We start from the raw sequence: 25,228 nt of genomic DNA on the forward strand, positions 1-25,228 counted from the left end.
CGAGTCTCCTTTCTGTTACTTTGATTGTTTGCGAGCTGCGCATAGCTCTCAACTCACACGCTTTTGGCGGGTGTCACCCGCCTTGTAAACAGCTCTCTCACCCACCAAGCCTCCTGCACTCCCATTCGTTTCAATGGGCCTCTCACCCGCCAAAAATAATATCGGGGGTTTTCACCCGCCTTTGCGACATATATGGTTGAGAGCTATGGCTGCGACCCACGTGTTATGACATGGACAGAGCTACCGCCAAGAGTTCAGTTACTGCTTAATTAAACACAGGTTCAGACGTATTTCACTGTCTCTGCTTATCATTGATTCGTGCCTTCATTGTATGCTGTGTGCAAGGAAGCTGAATTCATCATTGTGACTTAATATACAACAGCATGTTGCATATCATGATTGTCTGTGCATTGAATGCATCTAAGTATGTTGCAACATCTGCCTTCTCTTTGCCACTTCCTTATCAAGTCTTCCTTAGATGGCCATGACAAGCCTGGCCTCCAGCTAGGACCGTTATTGCTCATACCGCATTGGGGGTGGTTTGTGCAAGTTTGCAATGATTTTTCACATTTTACATCGATATATGCATTCATTTCCTGATATTATGCATTTAATTTGTTTTTTTATTGTATCATTTGTAGTGTAATTTGGGGATTTTTCTGTTCACTTTCTGTGACAATGATGTTAAAGGACACGTGACATCACAGGAAGTGATGTCATAGAAATGAGTACTCAAAACGTAGAGCTGTGCTTAGGTGGTGGCCCTGGTGGGAGAAGGCCCCGCTCTTTCCCTAAAGTGTAAATGTGTTTGCTGACGGCCATGCACATGAGCTCCATATACACATGTTCTGAGGATCGGCCCCGGGCGTGTGGTGAAAGAACTTCAACTCCACACTGCACTCCTGTCCTCTCACAGTGTGTGGGGCGCGTGCGTGGCCGCAGGGGCTGGGTGTGGCCGAAGAGGGGCGTGGCGTGCGAGGCCGCAAGCAGTATGGCGTGGCCTCAGGGGGCGTGGCGTGCGAGGCCACAGGGGGCGTGGCGTGCGAGGCCGCCGGGGGCGTGGCGTGCTCTTACGCACACGCGTCACGTCGGCAGAGACGCCTCGTGCCAGGCTCCGGGGAATAGCGTCTCGTCTACTGCGCAGCCGCAGTAGAGTGATGGGACCCCAAAGCTCTCTCCGGGCAGCGGCGCGTGCTGTCTATGCCACTGCCCTCTCTTGAAGATTGTTGCACACGATCCTGAGGAGAACTGCCCGGACAGGCTCCACATGAGGTGAGCAGTCAATGCTGCCGACTGCACCCATGTCACGGGGCTCACCTTCAGTCAGCTCTACTCTTTAAGGTAGCAATCCTTTGGAGTCTGGGAGTTGTAGTTGCACATGTCCGATTAAATATGGGCCTATAAGGGCTAACATTCCCAGAGTTATCCAGATAAACAGTACTGGCTGTAGGTGACCTTCATGAGAGGGGGTCAGTCGGCATCTGTGCAGCACTTGCATTGGTATTTTCTATTTATTCAACAGGAAGCGCAGTGCTTCGATCAGAGTCACCGTGCATAAGTAATAAGAACGGCGAGCAGTGCAATATCTTTCTAGGGTGTTATCCTATGGTAGATAGTAAAGATGGATGGGGATGCAAGTGGGAAGCTAGGCATGGGGCATTACAGATGGCCAGTATTATGGGGGGTCAGAAAAATGATAGCCACACAAGTGTATAGTTGGAGTTCACTGGTCTTCATTTTACACATAGAAATCCAACCGCTGGCTCCCAGTGTGTCGTCAAAGATGTGAGCGCAGTGGAGGTTTCGAAGGTGCTCTCACTCCCCCTTGTTCACTCACTGTCTGTCGTGCCCCGCTCGAGGCACCGGCCATGCTCTCACTCCCCTTGTTCATGCACCGTCTGTCACTCCGATGTGGAGACATCAGCAGTGCACTTACTCCCCATTCTTCACGCACTGTCTGTGGCACCTCCCAAGCACATACTCCCCCTTGTTCATGCACCATCTGTCGCTCCACCGTGGAGGCACCAGCAGTGCACTTACTCCCCATTGTTCACAAACTGTCTATTGCTGAACCATGGAAGCACCAGCCACGCACGTACTCACCCTTGTTCACGCACCGTCTGTCGCTCCACTATGGAGGCATTAGCCACGCACGTACTCCCTCTTGTTCATGCACCATCTGTCACTCCACCGTGGAGGCCGGGCCGCAGACATAGGGCCTTATTACACGTTAGGCGGTAAAAAATGCGATTTACCGGCATGGCACTATTAGCGTGTCCGCCCTCGCAGGAGACCGCTAATAGCGTTCCATTACGAGTAAGCGGACACGCGCATAGGGCCATGCCGGTAAATGACCCTACCGCCATGGCGCAAAAGCACCTTTCCGGCTCCGACCAAAGTGCTGATAGCACCTCCGCCCTCATGCTGCTTGCTATTAGCGGTCACTGCTATTAGCGGTCACCGTAAAACACCGGAACCGGAAATAGCGTCATCGCACAGGAACGGGAAAGAGCCCGGCGGCCACCTTTGAAAACACAATCCATTGCCATCCCCTGCACTCAGGACCTGCAGCAACACCACAACTGGCAAAACCACTTCCCACAATAACAAACAATGCCCAAGGCCCTAAAGAAAGCCGATGTGCGCCAGCGCAAAGAACGCTTTTCAAACGAGGAATTGAAAATGCTGGCAGACACCCTGGCTGCAAATGCAGACGTAGTGTTTGCTAGCGACATGCGGCGCCCTGCACTCCTGAGAAAAAAGGAGATCTGGGCTGAGGTGGCGCAGAAAGTCAGTGCGGTGGGCTCCACCCCCCGCACCGTAAAGGACGTGCGCAAGCGGTGGGATGATCTGCGCCTCCGTGTACGCAGCATATTATCGGCCAACAGGAATCTGGCCATGGGCACAGGAGGCGGAGGAGGATCCCCAATGAAGATGCAGGAGTGGGAGGAGACATGTGCCAGCACCATTGGCATTGAATCCATCGAGGGAGTGGGCCGAATGGAGTGCGGTGTGGCAACAACGTCAGACGGAGGTGAGTGTCCACGCAAAACACTGCAATGCAAAGCATGAGTTCCTCCCCCAAATGTGAAATGGGAATTAGCTAATGGATGGGGTCATCACACACACATGTACACAACCCTGCATATATGCCGTGCACATCCCCACACAACCACATGCATGCAGCACCTCACACACGTGTCACCCTGACTCATGTCCGGATGACCCACCCATCTGGCCAACAACCTGCATGTCCAAACTAGATGTCCAAATCCAAAGAACTGCAGCAACAACAACATATGCATGATGCACGTTGACCCATCACTGATGCTATCCCTGTCTTGCTCCCCCACAGGGTCACATTCTGACAGTGAGGAGCTGGACTCTGCAACGGAGGCCCCACCACCCAAGAAGCAGGCCAAGGGAAAGGATGCAGGCACCAGGCCCAGTACATCGAGGGGCACTGGGAAATCTGGAGTGGCCCAGCGTTCACAAGCCACACACGCACCGACCACACCAAGGGTCGAAATGCCATCCGACACTGTGGTAGCACCCACACCACCCGCCCCCACCACTCAGGAGCCAGTGCCAGAAGGCACGCCGTCTGCAGCCAATAGCTCCGTCGGGGAAGCAGCAGCCACGGCACCCATGAGTGATGTGGACGACCCATGTCCGACACCGGAAGGGCAGCGTACACCCAGCACCCAGCTGTCCCCACACCACAGCCCATGCAACACATCCAATGGCAGCATCCATGAGGTGCATGCCGGAGATTCAATGGATGGGTCATTCAGTCCCGTGGCGAGCTCACCTGATGTCGGCCACATACAGCAAGCTGCGCCGAGGAGTAACAGGGGCAGGGCCGCAGACAACAGCATGAGCCTGATACGACAGCGCCAGGAGGAGCTCAATGCCCTGGTTGCCCGGCAAGTGAGCGAGGCTGCCTCGACCAGGGAGGAGATCCGGGGCTTATCAAGGGACATGAAAGCTGCCTTGGACAGCAACACGACGCGCCTATGTGACGAGATGGCCGCTGTGAGGCAGGTCCTAACGCGCATTGCTGAGGCGATGGAGAGCATGCGTCACACACAAGGAGCAGATCAACCAGCCACCCCCTCGTCTACTAGCTCCGACCAAACAACCATCCTGCGCAGGTCCAGCCGGTCCTTGCGGCGGTCAGACTCACAACCCCCCAATGGTGGTAGTGGAGGAGGGAAGTAGGGCCAGCCTGTCACTGTTGACACTTGGAGACTAATGCAGCACTGATGTGCACACCATGTTTGGTGGAGTTGTGGGGGGAGGGGTGTGAGGGTGTTTGGTGGAGTTGTGGGGGGAGGGGGGTGATGGTGTTTGGTGGAGTTGTGGGGGGAGGGGGGTGAGGGTGTTTGGTGGAGTTGTGGGGGGAGGGGGGTGAGGGTGTTTGGTGGAGTTGTGGGGGGAGGGGGGTGAGGGTGTTTGGGGTGGAGGGTACATGCACGTTTGAATGACATAATGCTCAATACACACGTAATGGCATGGATAATCACATGACTGGACATTGATTATTGTGTATGTGTGCTTTATTGTTGAAGGGTGCACTGTGTTAATGTCCTCCATACACCCGGTGCCCTGAGCTCCACATCAATTGCACCCTCCTAATCCATGTGCATCAGAAACAATGGTCTATCAGGTGCTGCCGCACAGCACGTCCCTCATGGGCATCGCCACCTGCATGACCTGCAGACCCCTCTCCTCCATCCTCATCCCCGTCATCATCCTCAGACGGTGGTTGCAGTTCAATGTCAGGGGGCATTGGCACATTCCGTCTGATACACATGTTGTGCAGCATGACACATGCCATGGTGATCTTGGCCACCTTCTCATGCCCGTACAGGAGTGCCCCGCCCGACCTGCTGAGGCACCGGAAGCGTTCCTTCAATAGGCCGAATGTCTGCTCGATCACCACACGGGTACGGGTGTGTGCATGATTGTAGTCCTCTTCGTGCCTGTTCTGTGGGTTCCGCACAGGGGTAAGGAGCCACCTCTTCAGGGGATAACCTGCATCACCTGCATGGGTGCAACAATGGGTATGTGTAAGTGTCTACATAAAGTGGAGCCTGCACATATCACACAAACAAACATAGCATTTTCAACGACATCCACTGATCCAAGCACGCATGGCAATCAGGGTAACTGCAATGTGGGAAGGTGAGGTGGTCCTTGCAAGTGGACATGCACCATGCATGCATACAGCAGGGATTGCCATGTCCCGCCTGAGTTTAAGTAATTTGTGTTTCCTGGCCCTGGCAACGTTAGTGCCACACTGCTAGTACACTGCCATTCCTTAGTTGATGTCCCCATGCTGTTCAATGGCAATTCAGTGGTGGGGTACGGGTGTGGCTCACTACAATGGCTACAGGAGATCCATTTGTATGCACTCATGTGCGCGGATCATTTCTGATGTTGTTCAGCGTAAATTTCAGATGTGATTTTTATATGCATGTTGCTGATTTGTGTAATGGGGGAATGGTGTGTTGTGCGGTGTGCATGTTGTTTGGAATGGCCTGTTTGGCGTAATGGATTGATATGTTTGTTGTGGCACTCACTTCTAGCATGTGGTTTTGTGTCTGGTCCATTGTGGGCTGCCTCACTGTACAGTGATGCAAATATGTATGTCCATTCTTCTCCTGACACCAGTTCACGCCCAGTTGGAGTATGCATCTCCCCCCCAATCACGCCCAGTTGGAGTATGCATCTCCCCCCCCCCAATCACGCCCAGTTGGAGTATGCATCTCCCCCCCCCCAATCACGCCCAGTTGGAGTATGCATCTACCCCCCCACTCACAATCCACATCACACTGCCATGTGGTTGGCCTGCTACTCACCAAGTAGCCACGAACGTTGTCCAGCATGTCGCTCCATGTATCGTGGTATTGTCGAGTTCCGCAGGACCATTGCATCATGGGTTGAACCGGGATATCGGGCACAGCAATGTGTGATGATCTTGTTGGAGTCACATACCATTTGGACGTTGATGCGAGAACAGCCACACTCCACCAGACGACATGATGAAAGGACAGATGGAGTGGTATTGCTTTCTGTTACGGTACACTACCTCATTGGCATGTGGGACCACCAGTTCAACATGGGTACAGTCGATGGCCCCGATGCAACTTGGGATGCCTGCCAGTGAATGGAAGCCAACTTTGGTGTTGGTGATCTCCTGGGCAGTCCGTGGCATGTATATGTGTTGACTTGTGTGCTTCAGGAGGGCATCGAGCACCTGGTTCAGTGTGCGTGAGAATACTGGTTGTGATATGCCATGCATCTGACCTACCGTATGCTGGTAGGTGCCTGTGGCCAAGAAGTGGAGCACAGTTACCACCTTCAGTAGAGGGGGGATGGCAGTACGGATGTCAATGAGACTCACAATGTCGTTGTATATCATGTCTACAATGGTGGTGATGGTATCCCGGTCCAGACGGTACAGGGTGTGTATCTGCTCAGGGGTTAGGTTGACTGGACTGGCTCTGATCCTGGGAATTGGTGGCTGCCTCTGTGGTATCACTAGGTGCACTGGTGGTGCTTGCTGCGCCTGTCTTGCCCTCCTCCTCCTCCTCCTCCTGCGTCTCCTCTGTGCTGCCTGTTGTTGTAGCTGCTGCACTGCAATCATGTCCTCTAGCCCATGTAGTGCTGCTAGTATTGCCTCCATCTTGGTGTGGGAATGGGTGTGGGAAGGGGTGTGGTGTGCTCTTTTGTGCTGCCATTCTCCATTGCCTCCACCTGTGCTGATTTTGTCAACCTGTGGCAGGTGGGAACACTGCTGTGCTCTTTTAACGTGTGGTTCGCGATGCCGGTATTAGCGCCTTGCCGGTAAGGGGTTTTTGGGTCTACTACATGCCGGTATTGCAATGTCCGCATGGCTCGTGATGGCGTGCTATTAGCGCTATGCCGCTATTTCCGGACTGAGGGGGCGCGCGCTCACGGACTTGCCGCTAATAGTGCCACCGTTTTAGCGGTGCCGCTAATGGCGATATGTCCGGGTCGTAATTGGGGAGGGGATTTACCGATACCGGTAATCCCTTGCCGGTAACGGTAAATCCCTACCGCCTAACGTGTAATGAGGCCCATACTCCACCTTGTTCTCATACCATCTGTCACTCCACCGCGGAGGCACTGGGCGCGCACTTACTCCCCCTTGTTCACGCACCATCTGTCACTCCATGAAGGCATCAGCTGCGCACTTACTCCCCCTTGTTCACGCACCATCTGTCGCTCCACTGTGCAGGCACTGGCCACGAACAAAACTCCCCCTTGATTGATTGATTGTTTATTTGTATAGCGCCTATACACAATGGGCCTCATTACGAGTTTGGAGGCAGCCAAGGAGCTATTAGCTCCATGGCTGCCTCCAAACCGGGCTCCATTACCGGGTTCCTGCAATGGGGACTTACCGGGTAATTCCGACATAAGAGGACCCGGTAAATCCTCCTTGCAGGAACCATTCCAATTTGAGCCCCCATAGGGCTAAATGGGAATGGGGAGGGAGGTAATAACAGGCACATTACAAGTGTCCCGTTGTTACCTCCCTCTTCCCCTCGCGGGACCCGGAAAAGACGTCTGGTTTTACCAGACGTCTGATCCGGGTCCCGCTAAGGGAACCTCGTAATCAACCCTGACCGAATGAAGGAGGCTGGTCCCGTACCGGCCCCCTTCATTCCGTCAGCGCTAGCGTCGTAATGAGGCCCAATGTGTTTCAAAGCACTTCGAGGAGGGAGGGAACATGGGAGAAATACACGTACATTCTTACAAGTCCTTGAAACAGTACAGAATGTGAAACATTTACTATCAAATAATTACAGATAGTACAAGTGCATAGAACAGTAAGGGAGTGGAGAAGGGGGAAAGGAGGTAGACAAAACTAGCAGTAACATTACTATTCCTGATGACAATTGTTGCAGTGCAAGAGTGACAGGAGGAGAGGGAAGGAAGGGGGGGTGAGGGGAGAGGAGGGAGGGGGTGAGGAGAGGAAACAAACAAGTGACTATGAATAGACGGTCAAAGATAGTGCTGGGGTGGGAGGAGGAGAGAACAGAAGGGAAAGGGGGGACAGACGAGCTATTATCAATGGTCAGGGGACCAGTGATAAGAGTAAGTGCTTAAGGAATAGGAGCTAAAGGAGAGTGGTGGGGGAGAGTATGGCTGCAAAGGCAGGCGGCTACGAATTACTATGCCTGGTGGCAATTGGGGTAGTGCCGGATAAAACAGACGGGGGTAAGGGAAGGAGGGAGTGGGGAGAGAAGGAGGTGGGGGGCATAGGTCAAGAGGGCAGGAAGGACAGGAAAGGGGAGAGAGGGAAGAGAGCAATAGCAGGGGGCAGAAGGGAAGAAAGAAGAAAGGAGGAGGAAAGAACGAGGGGAAACTGGAGACGAGAAGGGGAGATAAGTGGACACTGGCGGGGCAGAAAGGGACACACAGACACTCAAGGGGGGCCTTAAGGGCAAACACACTCACAGTGGTCATTGGGGGGCATTAAGGGCAACCACACTCACGGGGGGCATTGGGGCACAGATACACTCACGGGGGCACACAGACACTCATGGGGGCACACAGACACTCACAGGGGAACACGGATAACCACAGGGGCACACAGACACTCACAGGGGCACAGAGACACTCACGGGGCATTGGGGGCACACAGACACTTATGGGGGCACACAGGCACTCACAAGGGGCATTGGGGGCACACAGATACTTACAGAGGGCATTGGGGCACACAAACACTCACAGGGGCACACAGACACTCACGGGGGGCATTGGGGGCACACAGATACTCACAGGGGCACGCATGAAACTCACGGGGAATGGGGGCACACAGACACTCACAGGGGCACACAGACACTCACGGGGGCATTGGGGGCACACAGACACTCACAGGGGCATTGGGGGCACACAGACACTCACAGGGGCACACAGACACTCACAGGGGCACACAGACACTCACGGGGGCATTAGGGGCACCCAGGTACTCGGGGCACACAGACAGTCACAGGGGCATTTGGGGCACACAGGCACTCACAGGGGCACACAGACACTCACCGGGGCATTAGGGGCACACAGGTACTCGGGGCACACAGACACTCACAGGGGCATTTGGGGCACACAGGCACTCACAGGGGCATTTGGGGCACACAGGCACTCACAGGGGGCATTGGGGGCACACAGGCACTCACGGGGGGCATTGGGGGCACACAGACACTCACGGGGGGTATTGGTGGGCACACAGACACTCACAAGGGGCATTGGGGGCACACAGATACTCATAGGGGGCATTGGGGCACACAGACACTCACAGGGGCACACAGACACTCAGGGGGCATTGGGGGCACACAGACACTCACGGGGGCACACAGACACTCACAGGGGCATTGCGGCGTACCGTGGTGGACAGGGGTAGACAGGGCCTTCGTTGTGGGCCTTAGGTGGAGTGGCCGGCATCCGCCTCCCAGCTGCAGCCATTGGCTAAAAGGGCCATGGCAGCCAATGGGAGGGGGTCAGGGGCTGGCCCACAACATGGTAACATAATGCAATCATTACTTGAAAAACGAACAGCCATCTTAGAAAGCCTAAAAGCATGGAGGCAGCATACGGCAAGAGATGGAATTGTTAAATGAACCCAAGTGGGTTCTGCACAGAGCGCGCCATGCTGGCCACGCTGGACCAACGAAAGTCAAGCACAATCACGAGTTGCAATTTAGGAGGCAATTTAAAAATCACTTGCCGTGATTCAAGTATAGTCTGCAAAAAGTCAATCCTTACCCCCAGCAATGCGAGGTTTGATGGGGAATCCGGCGCTGGCGGGCAGCGGGAAGGGGCTCCATCGGGGTCGAGTGAAGGCAGAGAGAAGAAGAAAAATGCACATACTATCTGTCTCTCCACTGTGGAGGCACTGGCCACTCACTTACTCCACCTTTTTCATGCACCGTCTGTGTCTCCAGCGTGAAGGCACCAGCCGTGCACTTGCTCGCCCTTATTCATGGACCGTCTGTCACTCCCCCATGGAGGCACCGGCCGCACATGTACTCACCCATGTTCAGGCACCGTCTGTCGCTCCCCTGTGGAGGCACCGGCCCTGCATTTACTCCGTTTTGTTCATGCACCATCTGTTGCTCCACCAAGGAAGCAGCAGCTGCGCACGTGTTCTCCTTTGTTCATGTATCGTCTGTCGCTCCACCATGAAGGGATCAGCCGCGCACTTACTCCACCTTGTTCACGCACCATTTGTCGCTCCACCGTGGAGGTCTCGGCCGCATAAATACTCCCCCTTGTTCACGCACGTCTGTCACTCCACTGCAGAGGCACTGGCCATGGACATACATCTCCTTGTTCACATATGTTATGTTATGACGCATTTTGGAGTAGCTGGAGCTGGTTGATCAGTGTTGCAATAGTCAAGGCCACTCAAGACCAGTGTAGCCACCACCAGAGCCTGGCATTCAACAGGGATAAAGGGAAGAACCTTCCGCAGAATCCAGAGCTTAAAGTGACCAGCTTTGCAAACTGCTGCCACCTGCTCGTCCATGGCAAGGGATGCAGTGATTTTAACTCCCAAGGTCTTGACTGACGAGGTAGCCACAGGAAGAGGGCCAAGAGAAGTGGGCCAGAATTCTGCAGTGCAGAAGTGTTCGGGAGAAGTCGTCCCAACGAACAGCACCTCGGTTTTACTGCCGTTGAGTTTCAACCAATGTGTTCTCATCCGCACTCCTAGGTCTTTAAGGCACCTTCTCAGCCAGACCGCTGTTTCAGCTTGTGTAAGGTCCAGGCGGACCACGAGTTGGGTATCGTCTGTGTATTAATAATAACGAAAGCTGTGAGACAAAATAAGAAGCAGCAGAGGCCCAATATAAACATTAAATACAATTGGGGACAACGCAGAGCCCTGTGGAACACCACAAAATAGTGAACTGGACTAGAACGGAAAGGGGGAAGAGAAACTGATTGGGAACGATCGGCCTGGAAGTACTGCTCCGACACCTCTCTGATCCACCAGGCGCACAAGGTCGACCAGAACAGAATTCAAGGCTGATTCAGTGCCCCTCCCAGGCCGGAACCCAGATTGAAAAGAATCAAAGAAATGAGAGGTTTCTAGAAAGGTGGAAAGGAGGGGAGAAACCAGTGTTTCCAGAACCTTCATCAAAAAAGAGAGAAGCGAGATAGGACGATAATTGGCCAACACTTCAGGATCCAGAGAAGGCTTCTTTTAACAAAGGAATCACTAGGGCATGCTTAAGTGTTGGAGGGATCACACCACTAGTGAGTGATGCATTTATGGTCACAATGATGTGAGCAATCAAGTCACCCGAGGCTTCTTTCAAAAGAGCAAGGGGAATGGCATCCACATATCATATCATCTGTCATTCCACCCTGAAGGCACTGGCCGCGCACTTACTCCACCTTTTTCATGCACCAGCTGTCTCTCCACCATGAAGGCACTGGCAGCGCACTTACTCTGTTTTGTTCATGCACCATCTGTTGCTCCACCGTGGAGGCACCAGCCACGCACTTGCTCCCTCTTGTTCACGCACCGTCTGTCGCTCCCCCATGGAGGCAACGGCCACACATGTACTCACCCATGTTCACGCACCATCTGTTGCTCCACCATGGAAGCAGCTGCGCACTTGTTCCCCTTTGTTCACGTACTGTCTGTCGCTCCACCGTGGAGGAACCGGCTGCGCACTTACTTTGCCTTGTTCGCGCTTCGTCTGCCGCTCCCCCACGCCACATCAGCGAGCATGCAGAGAAGATACATAGGCACAGGGACCATGCACAGCATGCAAGCTCAGCTCTTAAAAGAGCAGGAGAGGATAGTACATCACCCACCTTGCTCAGAAAAATACAGATCATACTGACTGAACCTTTCCCGAACACTCCTGAGTCAAGTCAGACGGTCCGGTTGACTGATCACTCTTCTCGCTACTTTCGATCTCCAGTAAACTCTTTCGATTGATACACTTCACAACTTGCCATTACTGGTCAGCAAGGTGGTTGTTTTGTGTGATCTTGCCTTTTGTCTTGTTAGTCAGTGCGATCACCTCCACTTTTGCGTTGTGGGATGCTGAGTTGGTCTCCACTCTCCGACCTGTATTACATTTCTTCTTCATCTCCTTCAGTGCATGTATTCTGTCTCCTTTGGTGCAGTGCCACCCTGGACATGTTCCACACTTTGCCTCCTTCAGTAGCTATAGTGTCATGATCTGTGTCAATGGCCTTTCTGGGGGCACTACACTGGAGGAAAGACCTCTGTCTTTGTGTGGTAACCTCTTTAATTTTCCAATGTTAAAATGCGTCCACGTCTCACCTTGTCAATGGTCAATCTTTATTTTCTCTGGGTTTTCAAAACAGGAAAGTGATTCTCAGAGATCACATGTTCTTGATTTTGTGCACATGAAGGGTTTCACTGTGTGCAGGCCTTTCACCCTCTCTTTAATTCAAATGGTGTAGTCCCTGTTGTGAAATTGGTCATTACACTATCTGGTGGCGTCAAAGATGTGAGCGCAGTGGAGGTTTCGAAGGTGCTCTCACTCCCCCTTGTTCACTCACTGTCTGTCGTGCCCCGCTCGAGGCACCGGCCATGCTCTCACTCCCCTTGTTCATGCACCGTCTGTCACTCCGATGTGGAGACATCAGCAGTGCACTTACTCCCCATTGTTCACGCACTGTCTGTGGCACCTCCCAAGCACATACTCCCCCCTTGTTCATGCACCATCTGTCGCTCCACCGTGGAGGCACCAGCAGTGCACTTACTCCCCATTGTTCACAAACTGTCTATTGCTGAACCATGGAAGCACCAGCCACGCACGTACTCACCCTTGTTCACGCACCGTCTGTCGCTCCACTATGGAGGCATTAGCCACGCACGTACTCCCTCTTGTTCATGCACCATCTGTCACTCCACCGTGGAGGCCGGGCCGCAGACATAGGGCCTTATTACACGTTAGGCGGTAAAAAATGCGATTTACCGGCATGGCGCTATTAGCGTGTCCGCCCTCGCAGGAGACCGCTAATAGCGTTCCATTACGAGTAAGCGGACACGCGCATAGGGCCATGCCGGTAAATGACCCTACCGCCATGGCGCAAAAGCACCTTTCCGGCTCCGACCAAAGTGCTGATAGCACCTCCGCCCTCATGCTGCTTGCTATTAGCGGTCACTGCTATTAGCGGTCACCGTAAAACACCGGAACCGGAAATAGCGTCATCGCACAGGAACGGGAAAGAGCCCGGCGGCCACCTTTGAAAACACAATCCATTGCCATCCCCTGCACTCAGGACCTGCAGCAACACCACAACTGGCAAAACCACTTCCCACAATAACAAACAATGCCCAAGGCCCTAAAGAAAGCCGATGTGCGCCAGCGCAAAGAACGCTTTTCAAACGAGGAATTGAAAATGCTGGCAGACACCCTGGCTGCAAATGCAGACGTAGTGTTTGCTAGCGACATGCGGCGCCCTGCACTCCTGAGAAAAAAGGAGATCTGGGCTGAGGTGGCGCAGAAAGTCAGTGCGGTGGGCTCCACCCCCCGCACCGTAAAGGACGTGCGCAAGCGGTGGGATGATCTGCGCCTCCGTGTACGCAGCATATTATCGGCCAACAGGAATCTGGCCATGGGCACAGGAGGCGGAGGAGGATCCCCGATGAAGATGCAGGAGTGGGAAGAGACATGTGCCAGCACCATTGGCATTGAATCCATCGAGGGAGTGGGCCGAATGGAGTGCGGTGTGGCAACAACGTCAGACGGAGGTGAGTGTCCACGCAAAACACTGCAATGCAAAGCATGAGTTCCTCCCCCAAATGTGAAATGGGAATTAGCTAATGGATGGGGTCATCACACACACATGTACACAACCCTGCATATATGCCGTGCACATCCCCACACAACCACATGCATGCAGCACCTCACACACGTGTCACCCTGACTCATGTCCGGATGACCCACCCATCTGGCCAACAACCTGCATGTCCAAACTAGATGTCCAAATCCAAAGAACTGCAGCAACAACAACATATGCATGATGCACGTTGACCCATCACTGATGCTATCCCTGTCTTGCTCCCCCACAGGGTCACATTCTGACAGTGAGGAGCTGGACTCTGCAACGGAGGCCCCACCACCCAAGAAGCAGGCCAAGGGAAAGGATGCAGGCACCAGGCCCAGTACATCGAGGGGCACTGGGAAATCTGGAGTGGCCCAGCGTTCACAAGCCACACACGCACCGACCACACCAAGGGTCGAAATGCCATCCGACACTGTGGTAGCACCCACACCACCCGCCCCCACCACTCAGGAGCCAGTGCCAGAAGGCACGCCGTCTGCAGCCAATAGCTCCGTCGGGGAAGCAGCAGCCACGGCACCCATGAGTGATGTGGACGACCCATGTCCGACACCGGAAGGGCAGCGTACACCCAGCACCCAGCTGTCCCCACACCACAGCCCATGCAACACATCCAATGGCAGCATCCATGAGGTGCATGCCGGAGATTCAATGGATGGGTCATTCAGTCCCGTGGCGAGCTCACCTGATGTCGGCCACATACAGCAAGCTGCGCCGAGGAGTAACAGGGGCAGGGCCGCAGACAACAGCATGAGCCTGATACGACAGCGCCAGGAGGAGCTCAATGCCCTGGTTGCCCGGCAAGTGAGCGAGGCTGCCTCGACCAGGGAGGAGATCCGGGGCTTATCAAGGGACATGAAAGCTGCCTTGGACAGCAACACGACGCGCCTATGTGACGAGATGGCCGCTGTGAGGCAGGTCCTAACGCGCATTGCTGAGGCGATGGAGAGCATGCGTCACACACAAGGAGCAGATCAACCAGCCACCCCCTCGTCTACTAGCTCCGACCAAACAACCATCCTGCGCAGGTCCAGCCGGTCCTTGCGGCGGTCAGACTCACAACCCCCCAATGGTGGTAGTGGAGGAGGGAAGTAGGGCCAGCCTGTCACTGTTGACACTTGGAGACTAATGCAGCACTGATGTGCACACCATGTTTGGTGGAGTTGTGGGGGGAGGGGTGTGAGGGTGTTTGGTGGAGTTGTGGGGGGAGGGGGGTGATGGTGTTTGGTGGAGTTGTGGGGGGAGGGGGGTGAGGGTGTTTGGTGGAGTTGTGGGGGGAGGGGGGTGAGGGTGTTTGGTGGAGTTGTGGGGGGAGGGGGGTGAGGGTGTTTGGGGTGGAGGGTACATGCACGTTTGAATGACATAATGCTCAATACACACGTAATGGCATGGATAATCACATGACTGGACATTGATTATTGTGTATGTGTGCTTTATTGTTGAAGGGTGCACTGTGTTAATGTCCTCCATACACCCGGTGCCCTGAGCTCCACATCAATTGCACCCTCCTAATCCATGTGCATCAGAAACAATGGTCTATCAGGTGCTGCCGCACAGCACGTCCCTCATGGGCATCGCCACCTGCATGACCTGCAGACCCCTCTCCTCCATCCTCATCCCCGTCATCATCCTCAGACGGTGGTTGCAGTTCAATGTCAGGGGGCATTGGCACATTCCGTCTGATACACATGTTGTGCAGCATGACACATGCCATGGTGATCTTGGCCACCTTCTCATGCCCGTACAGGAGCGCCCCGCCCGACCTGCTGAGGCAACGGAAGCGTTCCTTCAATAGGCCGAATGTCTGCTCGATCACCACACGGGTACGGGTGTGTGCATGATTGTAGTCCTCTTCGTGCCTGTTCTGTGGGTTCCGCACAGGGGTAAGGAGCCACCTCTTCAGGGGATAACCTGCATCACCTGCATGGGTGCAACAATGGGTATGTGTAAGTGTCTACATAAAGTGGAGCCTGCACATATCACACAAACAAACATAGCATTTTCAACGACATCCACTGATCCAAGCACGCATGGCAATCAGGGTAACTGCAATGTGGGAAGGTGAGGTGGTCCTTGCAAGTGGACATGCACCATGCATGCATACAGCAGGGATTGCCATGTCCCGCCTGAGTTTAAGTAATTTGTGTTTCCTGGCCCTGGCAACGTTAGTGCCACACTGCTAGTACACTGCCATTCCTTAGTTGATGTCCCCATGCTGTTCAATGGCAACTCAGTGGTGGGGTACGGGTGTGGCTCACTACAATGGCTACAGGAGATCCATTTGTATGCACTCATGTGCGCGGATCATTTCTGATGTTGTTCAGCGTAAATTTCAGATGTGATTTTTATATGCATGTTGCTGATTTGTGTAATGGGGGAATGGTGTGTTGTGCGGTGTGCATGTTGTTTGGAATGGCCTGTTTGGCGTAATGGATTGATATGTTTGTCGTGGCACTCACTTCTAGCATGTGGTTTTGTGTCTGGTCCATTGTGGGCTGCCTCACTGTACAGTGATGCAAATATGTATGTCCATTCTTCTCCTGACACCAGTTCACGCCCAGTTGGAGTATGCATCTCCCCCCCAATCACGCCCAGTTGGAGTATGCATCTCCCCCCCCAATGACGCCCAGTTGGAGTATGCATCTCCCCCCCCCAATCACGCCCAGTTGGAGTATGCATCTACCCCCCCACTCACAATCCACATCACACTGCCATGTGGTTGGCCTGCTACTCACCAAGTAGCCACGAACGTTGTCCAGCATGTCGCTCCATGTATCGTGGTATTGTCGAGTTCCGCAGGACCATTGCATCATGGGTTGAACCGGGATATCGGGCACAGCAATGTGTGATGATCTTGTTGGAGTCACATACCATTTGGACGTTGATGCGAGAACAGCCACACTCCACCAGACGACGTGATGAAAGGACAGATGGAGTGGTATTGCTTTATGTTACGGTACACTACCTCATTGGCATGTGGGACCACCAGTTCAACATGGGTACAGTCGATGGCCCCGATGCAACTTGGGATGCCTGCCAGTGAATGGAAGCCAACTTTGGTGTTGGTGATCTCCTGGGCAGTCCGTGGCATGTATATGTGTTGACTTGTGTGCTTCAGGAGGGCATCGAGCACCTGGTTCAGTGTGCGTGAGAATACTGGTTGTGATATGCCATGCATCTGACCTACCGTATGCTGGTAGGTGCCTGTGGCCAAGAAGTGGAGCACAGTTACCACCTTCAGTAGAGGGGGGATGGCAGTACGGATGTCAATGAGACTCACAATGTCGTTGTATATCATGTCTACATTGGTGGTGATGGTATCCCGGTCCAGACGGTACAGGGTGTGTATCTGCTCAGGGGTTAGGTTGACTGGACTGGCTCTGATCCTGGGAATTGGTGGCTGCCTCTGTGGTATCACTAGGTGCACTGGTGGTGCTTGCTGCGCCTGTCTTGCCCTCCTCCTCCTCCTCCTCCTCCTGCGTCTCCTCTGTGCTGCCTGTTGTTGTAGCTGCTGCACTGCAATCATGTCCTCTAGCCCATGTAGTGCTGCTAGTATTGCATCCATCTTGGTGTGGGAATGGGTGTGGGAAGGGGTGTGGTGTGCTCTTTTGTGCTGCCATTCTCCATTGCCTCCACCTGTGCTGATTTTGTCAACCTGTGGCAGGTGGGAACACTGCTGTGCTCTTTTAATGTGTGGTTCGCGATGCCGGTATTAGCGCCTTGCCGGTAAGGGGTTTTTGGGTCTACTACATGCCGGTATTGCAATGTCCGCATGGCTCGTGATGGCGTGCTATTAGCGCTATGCCGCTATTTCCGGACTGAGGGGGCGCGCGCTCACGGACTTGCCGCTAATAGTGCCACCGTTTTAGCGGTGCCGCTAATGGCAATATGTCTGGGTCGTAATTGGGGAGGGGATTTACCGATACCGGTAATCCCTTGCCGGTAACGGTAAATCCCTACCGCCTAACGTGTAATGAGGCCCATACTCCACCTTGTTCTCATACCATCTGTCACTCCACCGCGGAGGCACTGGGCGCGCACTTACTCCCCCTTGTTCACGCACCATCTGTCACTCCATGAAGGCATCAGCTGCGCACTTACTCCCCCTTGTTCACGCACCATCTGTCGCTCCACTGTGCAGGCACTGGCCACGAACAAAACTCCCCCTTGATTGATTGATTGTTTATTTGTATAGCGCCTATACACAATGGGCCTCATTACGAGTTTGGAGGCAGCCAAGGAGCTATTAGCTCCATGGCTGCCTCCAAACCGGGCTCCATTACCGGGTTCCTGCAATGGGGACTTACCGGGTAATTCCGACATAAGAGGACCCGGTAAATCCTCCTTGCAGGAACCATTCCAATTTGAGCCCCCATAGGGCTAAATGGGAATGGGGAGGGAGGTAATAACAGGCACATTACAAGTGTCCCGTTGTTACCTCCCTCTTCCCCTCGCGGGACCCGGAAAAGACGTCTGGTTTTACCAGACGTCTGATCCGGGTCCTGCTAAGGGAACCTCGTAATCAACCCTGACGGAATGAAGGAGGCTGGTCCCGTACCGGCCCCCTTCATTCCGTCAGCGCTAGCGTCGTAATGAGGCCCAATGTGTTTCAAAGCACTTCGAGGAGGGAGGGAACATGGGAGAAATACACGTACATTCTTACAAGTCCTTGAAACAGTACAGAATGTGAAACATTTACTATCAAATAATTACAGATAGTACAAGTGCATAGAACAGTAAGGGAGTGGAGAAGGGGGAAAGGAGGTAGACAAAACTAGCAGTAACATTACTATTCCTGATGACAATTGTTGCAGTGCAAGAGTGACAGGAGGAGAGGGAAGGAAGGGGGGGTGAGGGGAGAGGAGGGAGGGGGTGAGGAGAGGAAACAAACAAGTGACTATGAATAGACGGTCAAAGATAGTGCTGGGGTGGGAGGAGGAGAGAACAGAAGGGAAAGGGGGGACAGACGAGCTATTATCAATGGTCAGGGGACCAGTGATAAGAGTAAGTGCTTAAGGAATAGGAGCTAAAGGAGAGTGGTGGGGGAGAGTATGGCTGCAAAGGCAGGCGGCTACGAATTACTATGCCTGGTGGCAATTGGGGTAGTGCCGGATAAAACAGACGGGGGTAAGGGAAGGAGGGAGTGGGGAGAGAAGGAGGTGGGGGGCATAGGTCAAGAGGGCAGGAAGGACAGGAAAGGGGAGAGAGGGAAGAGAGCAATAGCAGGGGGCAGAAGGGAAGAAAGAAGAAAGGAGGAGGAAAGAACGAGGGGAAACTGGAGACGAGAAGGGGAGATAAGTGGACACTGGCGGGGCAGAAAGGGACACACAGACACTCAAGGGGGGCCTTAAGGGCAAACACACTCACAGTGGTCATTGAGGGGCATTAAGGGCAACCACACTCACGGGGGGCATTGGGGCACAGATACACTCACGGGGGCACACAGACACTCATGGGGGCACACAGACACTCACAGGGGAACACGGATAACCACAGGGGCACACAGACACTCACAGGGGCACAGAGACACTCACGGGGCATTGGGGGCACACAGACACTTATGGGGGCACACAGGCACTCACAAGGGGCATTGGGGGCACACAGATACTTACAGAGGGCATTGGGGCACACAAACACTCACAGGGGCACACAGACACTCACGGGGGGCATTGGGGGCACACAGATACTCACAGGGGCACGCATGACACTCACGGGGAATGGGGGCACACAGACACTCACAGGGGCACACAGACACTCACGGGGGCATTGGGGGCACACAGACACTCACAGGGGCATTGGGGGCACACAGACACTCACAGGGGCACACAGACACTCACAGGGGCACACAGACACTCACGGGGGCATTAGGGGCACACAGGTACTCGGGGCACACAGACAGTCACAGGGGCATTTGGGGCACACAGGCACTCACAGGGGCACACAGACACTCACCGGGGCATTAGGGGCACACAGGTACTCGGGGCACACAGACACTCACAGGGGCATTTGGGGCACACAGGCACTCACAGGGGCATTTGGGGCACACAGGCACTCACAGGGGGCATTGGGGGCACACAGGCACTCACGGGGGGCATTGGGGGCACACAGATACTCACGGGGGGTATTGGTGGGCACACAGACACTCACAAGGGGCATTGGGGGCACACAGATACTCATAGGGGGCATTGGGGCACACAGACACTCACAGGGGCACACAGACACTCAGGGGGCATTGGGGGCACACAGACACTCACGGGGGCACACAGACACTCACAGGGGCATTGCGGCGTACCGTGGTGGACAGGGGTAGACAGGGCCTTCGTTGTGGGCCTTAGGTGGAGTGGCCGGCATCCGCCTCCCAGCTGCAGCCATTGGCTAAAAGGGCCATGGCAGCCAATGGGAGGGGGTCAGGGGCTGGCCCACAACATGGTAACATAATGCAATCATTACTTGAAAAACGAACAGCCATCTTAGAAAGCCTAAAAGCATGGAGGCAGCATACGGCAAGAGATGGAATTGTTAAATGAACCCAAGTGGGTTCTGCACAGAGCGCGCCATGCAGGCCACGCTGGACCAACGAAAGTCAAGCACAATCACGAGTTGCAATTTAGGAGGCAATTTAAAAATCACTTGCCGTGATTCAAGTATAGTCTGCAAAAAGTCAATCCTTACCCCCAGCAATGCGAGGTTTGATGGGGAATCCGGCGCTGGCGGGCAGCGGGAAGGGGCTCCATCGGGGTCGAGTGAAGGCAGAGAGAAGAAGAAAAATGCACATACTATCTGTCTCTCCACTGTGGAGGCACTGGCCACTCACTTACTCCACCTTTTTCATGCACCGTCTGTGTCTCCAGCGTGAAGGCACCAGCCGTGCACTTGCTCGCCCTTATTCATGGACCGTCTGTCACTCCCCCATGGAGGCACCGGCCGCACATGTACTCACCCATGTTCAGGCACCGTCTGTCGCTCCCCTGTGGAGGCACCGGCCCTGCATTTACTCCGTTTTGTTCATGCACCATCTGTTGCTCCACCAAGGAAGCAGCAGCTGCGCACGTGTTCTCCTTTGTTCATGTATCGTCTGTCGCTCCACCATGAAGGGATCAGCCGCGCACTTACTCCACCTTGTTCACGCACCATTTGTCGCTCCACCGTGGAGGTCTCGGCCGCATAAATACTCCCCCTTGTTCACGCACGTCTGTCACTCCACTGCAGAGGCACTGGCCATGGACATACATCTCCTTGTTCACATATGTTATGTTATGCCGCATTTTGGAGTAGCTGGAGCTGGTTGATCAGTGTTGCAATAGTCAAGGCCACTCAAGACCAGTGTAGCCACCACCAGAGCCTGGCATTCAACAGGGATAAAGGGAAGAACCTTCCGCAGAATCCAGAGCTTAAAGTGACCAGCTTTGCAAACTGCTGCCACCTGCTCGTCCATGGCAAGGGATGCAGTGATTTTAACTCCCAAGGTCTTGACTGACGAGGTAGCCACAGGAAGAGGGCCAAGAGAAGTGGGCCAGAATTCTGCAGTGCAGAAGTGTTCGGGAGAAGTCGTCCCAACGAACAGCACCTCGGTTTTACTGCCGTTGAGTTTCAACCAATGTGTTCTCATCCGCACTCCTAGGTCTTTAAGGCACCTTCTCAGCCAGACCGCTGTTTCAGCTTGTGTAAGGTCCAGGCGGACCACGAGTTGGGTATCGTCTGTGTATTAATAATAACGAAAGCTGTGAGACAAAATAAGAAGCAGCAGAGGCCCAATATAAACATTAAATACAATTGGGGACAACGCAGAGCCCTGTGGAACACCACAAAATAGTGAACTGGACTAGAACGGAAAGGGGGAAGAGAAACTGATTGGGAACGATCGGCCTGGAAGAACTGCTCCGACACCTCTCTGATCCACCAGGCGCACAAGGTCGACCAGAACAGAATTCAAGGCTGATTCAGTGCCCCTCCCAGGCCGGAACCCAGATTGAAAAGAATCAAAGAAATGAGAGGTTTCTAGAAAGGTGGAAAGGAGGGGAGAAACCAGTGTTTCCAGAACCTTCATCAAAAAAGAGAGAAGCGAGATAGGACGATAATTGGCCAACACTTCAGGATCCAGAGAAGGCTTCTTTTAACAAAGGAATCACTAGGGCATGCTTAAGTGTTGGAGGGATCACACCACTAGTGAGTGATGCATTTATGGTCACAGTGATGTGAGCAATCAAGTCACCCGAGGCTTCTTTCAAAAGAGCCAGGGGAATGGCATCCACATATCATATCATCTGTCATTCCACCCTGAAGGCACTGGCCGCGCACTTACTCCACCTTTTTCATGCACCAGCTGTCTCTCCACCGTGAAGGCACTGGCAGCGCACTTACTCTGTTTTGTTCATGCACCATCTGTTGCTCCACCGTGGAGGCACCAGCCACGCACTTGCTCCCTCTTGTTCACGCACCGTCTGTCGCTCCCCCATGGAGGCAACGGCCACACATGTACTCACCCATGTTCACGCACCATCTGTTGCTCCACCATGGAAGCAGCTGCGCACTTGTTCCCCTTTGTTCACGTACTGTCTGTCGCTCCACCGTGGAGGAACCGGCTGCGCACTTACTTTGCCTTGTTCGCGCTTCGTCTGCCGCTTCCCCACGCCACATCAGCGAGCATGCAGAGAAGATACATAGGCACAGGGACCATGCACAGCATGCAAGCTCAGCTCTTAAAAGAGCAGGAGAGGATAGTACATCACCCACCTTGCTCAGAAAAATACAGATCATACTGACTGAACCTTTCCCGAACACTCCTGAGTCAAGTCAGACGGTCCGGTTGACTGATCACTCTTCTCGCTACTTTCGATCTCCAGTAAACTCTTTCGATTGATACACTTCACAACTTGCCATTACTGGTCAGCAAGGTGGTTGTTTTGTGTGATCTTGCCTTTTGTCTTGTTAGTCAGTGCGATCACCTCCACTTTTGCGTTGTGGGATGCTGAGTTGGTCTCCACTCTCCGACCTGTATTACATTTCTTCTTCATCTCCTTCAGTGCATGTATTCTGTCTCCTTTGGTGCAGTGCCACCCTGGACATGTTCCACACTTTGCCTCCTTCAGTAGCTATAGTGTCATGATCTGTGTCAATGGCCTTTCTGGGGGCACTACACTGGAGGAAAGACCTCTGTCTTTGTGTGGTAACCTCTTTAATTTTCCAATGTTAAAATGCGTCCACGTCTCACCTTGTCAATGGTCAATCTTTATTTTCTCTGGGTTTTCAAAACAGGAAAGTGATTCTCAGAGATCACATGTTCTTGATTTTGTGCACATGAAGAGTTTCACTGTGTGCAGGCCTTTCACCCTCTCTTTAATTCAAATGGTGTAGTCCCTGTTGTGAAATTGGTCATTACACTATCTACACTCCCACGGCACTATCACCGCTTGATATTCTGCAGCCTCCAAAACAACACATTGTCCACAGCCACCTTATCATACTCAGCAGTCTCCAAAATAACGCACTGTCCACAGCCACTGCCACCTTTTCATACTCTGCAGTCTCCAAAATAACGCACTGTCCACAGCCACTGCTACCTTTTCATACTCTACACTCATTAAAATGACCCACTTTCCCCAGGCTCTGCCTCCTCTCAATAAATTACAGTCTGTCACCTACCTACTGTCTCTCAGTACTCTGAGCTCCTTACAGTACCCACCATCCACTGAGACTGCCAGCCATCAGTACTCTACATTCTCTACATTACCCACTCTCACTAGGTGCTGTCACCCCTTCGTATTTTGCGATCTATAACCTATTAACTATCCCCCCTCTACATGTTGTAGCCTGTGATCTGCCTCCTGTTCTTAGGCACTGCCATCTCCTAAGGATCTGCAGTGTCTAATAGTACCCACAATCCACAGACTCTGTCATGCCTCAGTAATTAGCAGTTGTTAAAGTGCTCACTGTTCCCATGCACTTTCACCCCACACTACCATACAATCTCTTAAATACCCCACTCTGCCCATACTCTGTGGTCTATCATTTACCCAGTGTCCCCAGGGAGTGTTACCTGTTAGTACTCTACTCTTGCCCAGGCACTCTCACCTTTTGATGGTCTGCAGTCTGTTAACTACATACTGTCCCTCCATACTCCGGGCTCTGTACAATACCCCCTGCCCACAGGGACTGCCCTCCCTCATCCTCACCCAGTGGTTGCTGGTCTTGTATATACATTGTATTGATAGTGTTGTGTTGATTTACTTAGTATTGCTGCGATTCTTTTGCTATGGTCTGAGTTACTAAGGCCTTGTAATAAATGTGTCTATATTTTTGATATCACACCTGTCTGGGAGTAATTTATAAGCGTCCTTGCTCTGTGTGCTCATTGAGGTCTTTCAGTCACCCTCACCCGTCCTGAGACTTAGGGTGTCATTCTGAGTTGGGCGGTAAGGGATACCGGCCACCGGTAAGGAGACTGGTGCTGGTAATCCCTTACCGCCCATTTCCGAGGTCTGACCACACGTCCTTTACGGGTCCCGCTAAGGGACCAGTGTGCTAATAACAGGCCTGCTATTTGCGCGCCCGTTATTAGCGCCTTCCCCATTCCCATTGAGCCCTATGTGGGGAATGGTTGGTTGAATAGGGACTTCCAGGGTCGGAATGACCCGGTAAGTCCCCATTCAACCAGACCAGTGCCGGACCCGGTTTTGGAGGCAGCCATGGTGCAAAATAGCGCCATGGCTACCTCCAAACTCGGGATGAAGCCCTTAGTCTTGACCGCCTGCCATAGCTACCTTGATATGTCTGGCTTGTCCAGAGGTTACCCTGTTACAAGAAACTAGGCTGGCCTTCTGAACCTCTGCCCACCAGGTCAGATTTCAGAAATCCATCTTAACATATAACTGTCCTAGCACATGTGCATCCCATCCTCGCTGGCCTGGGGTGGCTGATGGGTGTCGTAACCCTCCTATGTCCTGGAACATGTGCATCCCCATCCTCGCTGGCCTGGTGTGGATAATGGGTGTAGTAACCCTCCTCTGCCCTAGCACATGTGCATCCCCATCCTCGCTGGGCTGGGGTAGATGATGCGTGTGGCAACCCTCCTCTGCCCTAGCACATGTGCATCCCCATCCTCGCTGCCTGGGGTAGATGATGCGTGTGGTAACCCTCCTCTGCCGTAGCACATGTGCATCCCCATCCTCGCTGGGCTGGGGTAGATGATGCGTGTGGCAACCCTCCTCTGCCCTAGCACATGTGCATCCCCATCCTCGCTGCCTGGGGTAGATGATGCGTGTGGTAACCCTCCTCTGCCCTAGCACATGTGCATCCCATCCTCGCTGGGCTGGGGTAGATGATGCGTGTGGCAACCCTCCTCTGCCCTAGCACATGTGCA

General features: G+C 53.5%; 1 protein-coding gene across 1 annotated transcript in view; it reads left to right on the forward strand.

Moving 5' to 3' along the window:
• The first annotated feature begins 1,135 nt into the window (after positions 1–1,135).
• The window catches only part of LOC138489432 (zinc finger protein 551-like), a 93,222-nt gene continuing 69,129 nt past the window's right edge, over positions 1,136–25,228 (forward strand). The window contains exon 1 of the mRNA XM_069617148.1: positions 1,136–1,272. The gene's annotated coding sequence lies outside the window, so the exon portion shown is untranslated. The remainder of the gene's footprint in view (positions 1,273–25,228) is intronic.

The sequence above is a fragment of the Ambystoma mexicanum genome, chromosome 9 (assembly GCF_040938575.1).
Source record: "Ambystoma mexicanum isolate Mex_15411 chromosome 9, UKY_AmexF1_1, whole genome shotgun sequence".
NCBI classification, from domain to species: Eukaryota; Metazoa; Chordata; class Amphibia; order Caudata; family Ambystomatidae; genus Ambystoma; species Ambystoma mexicanum.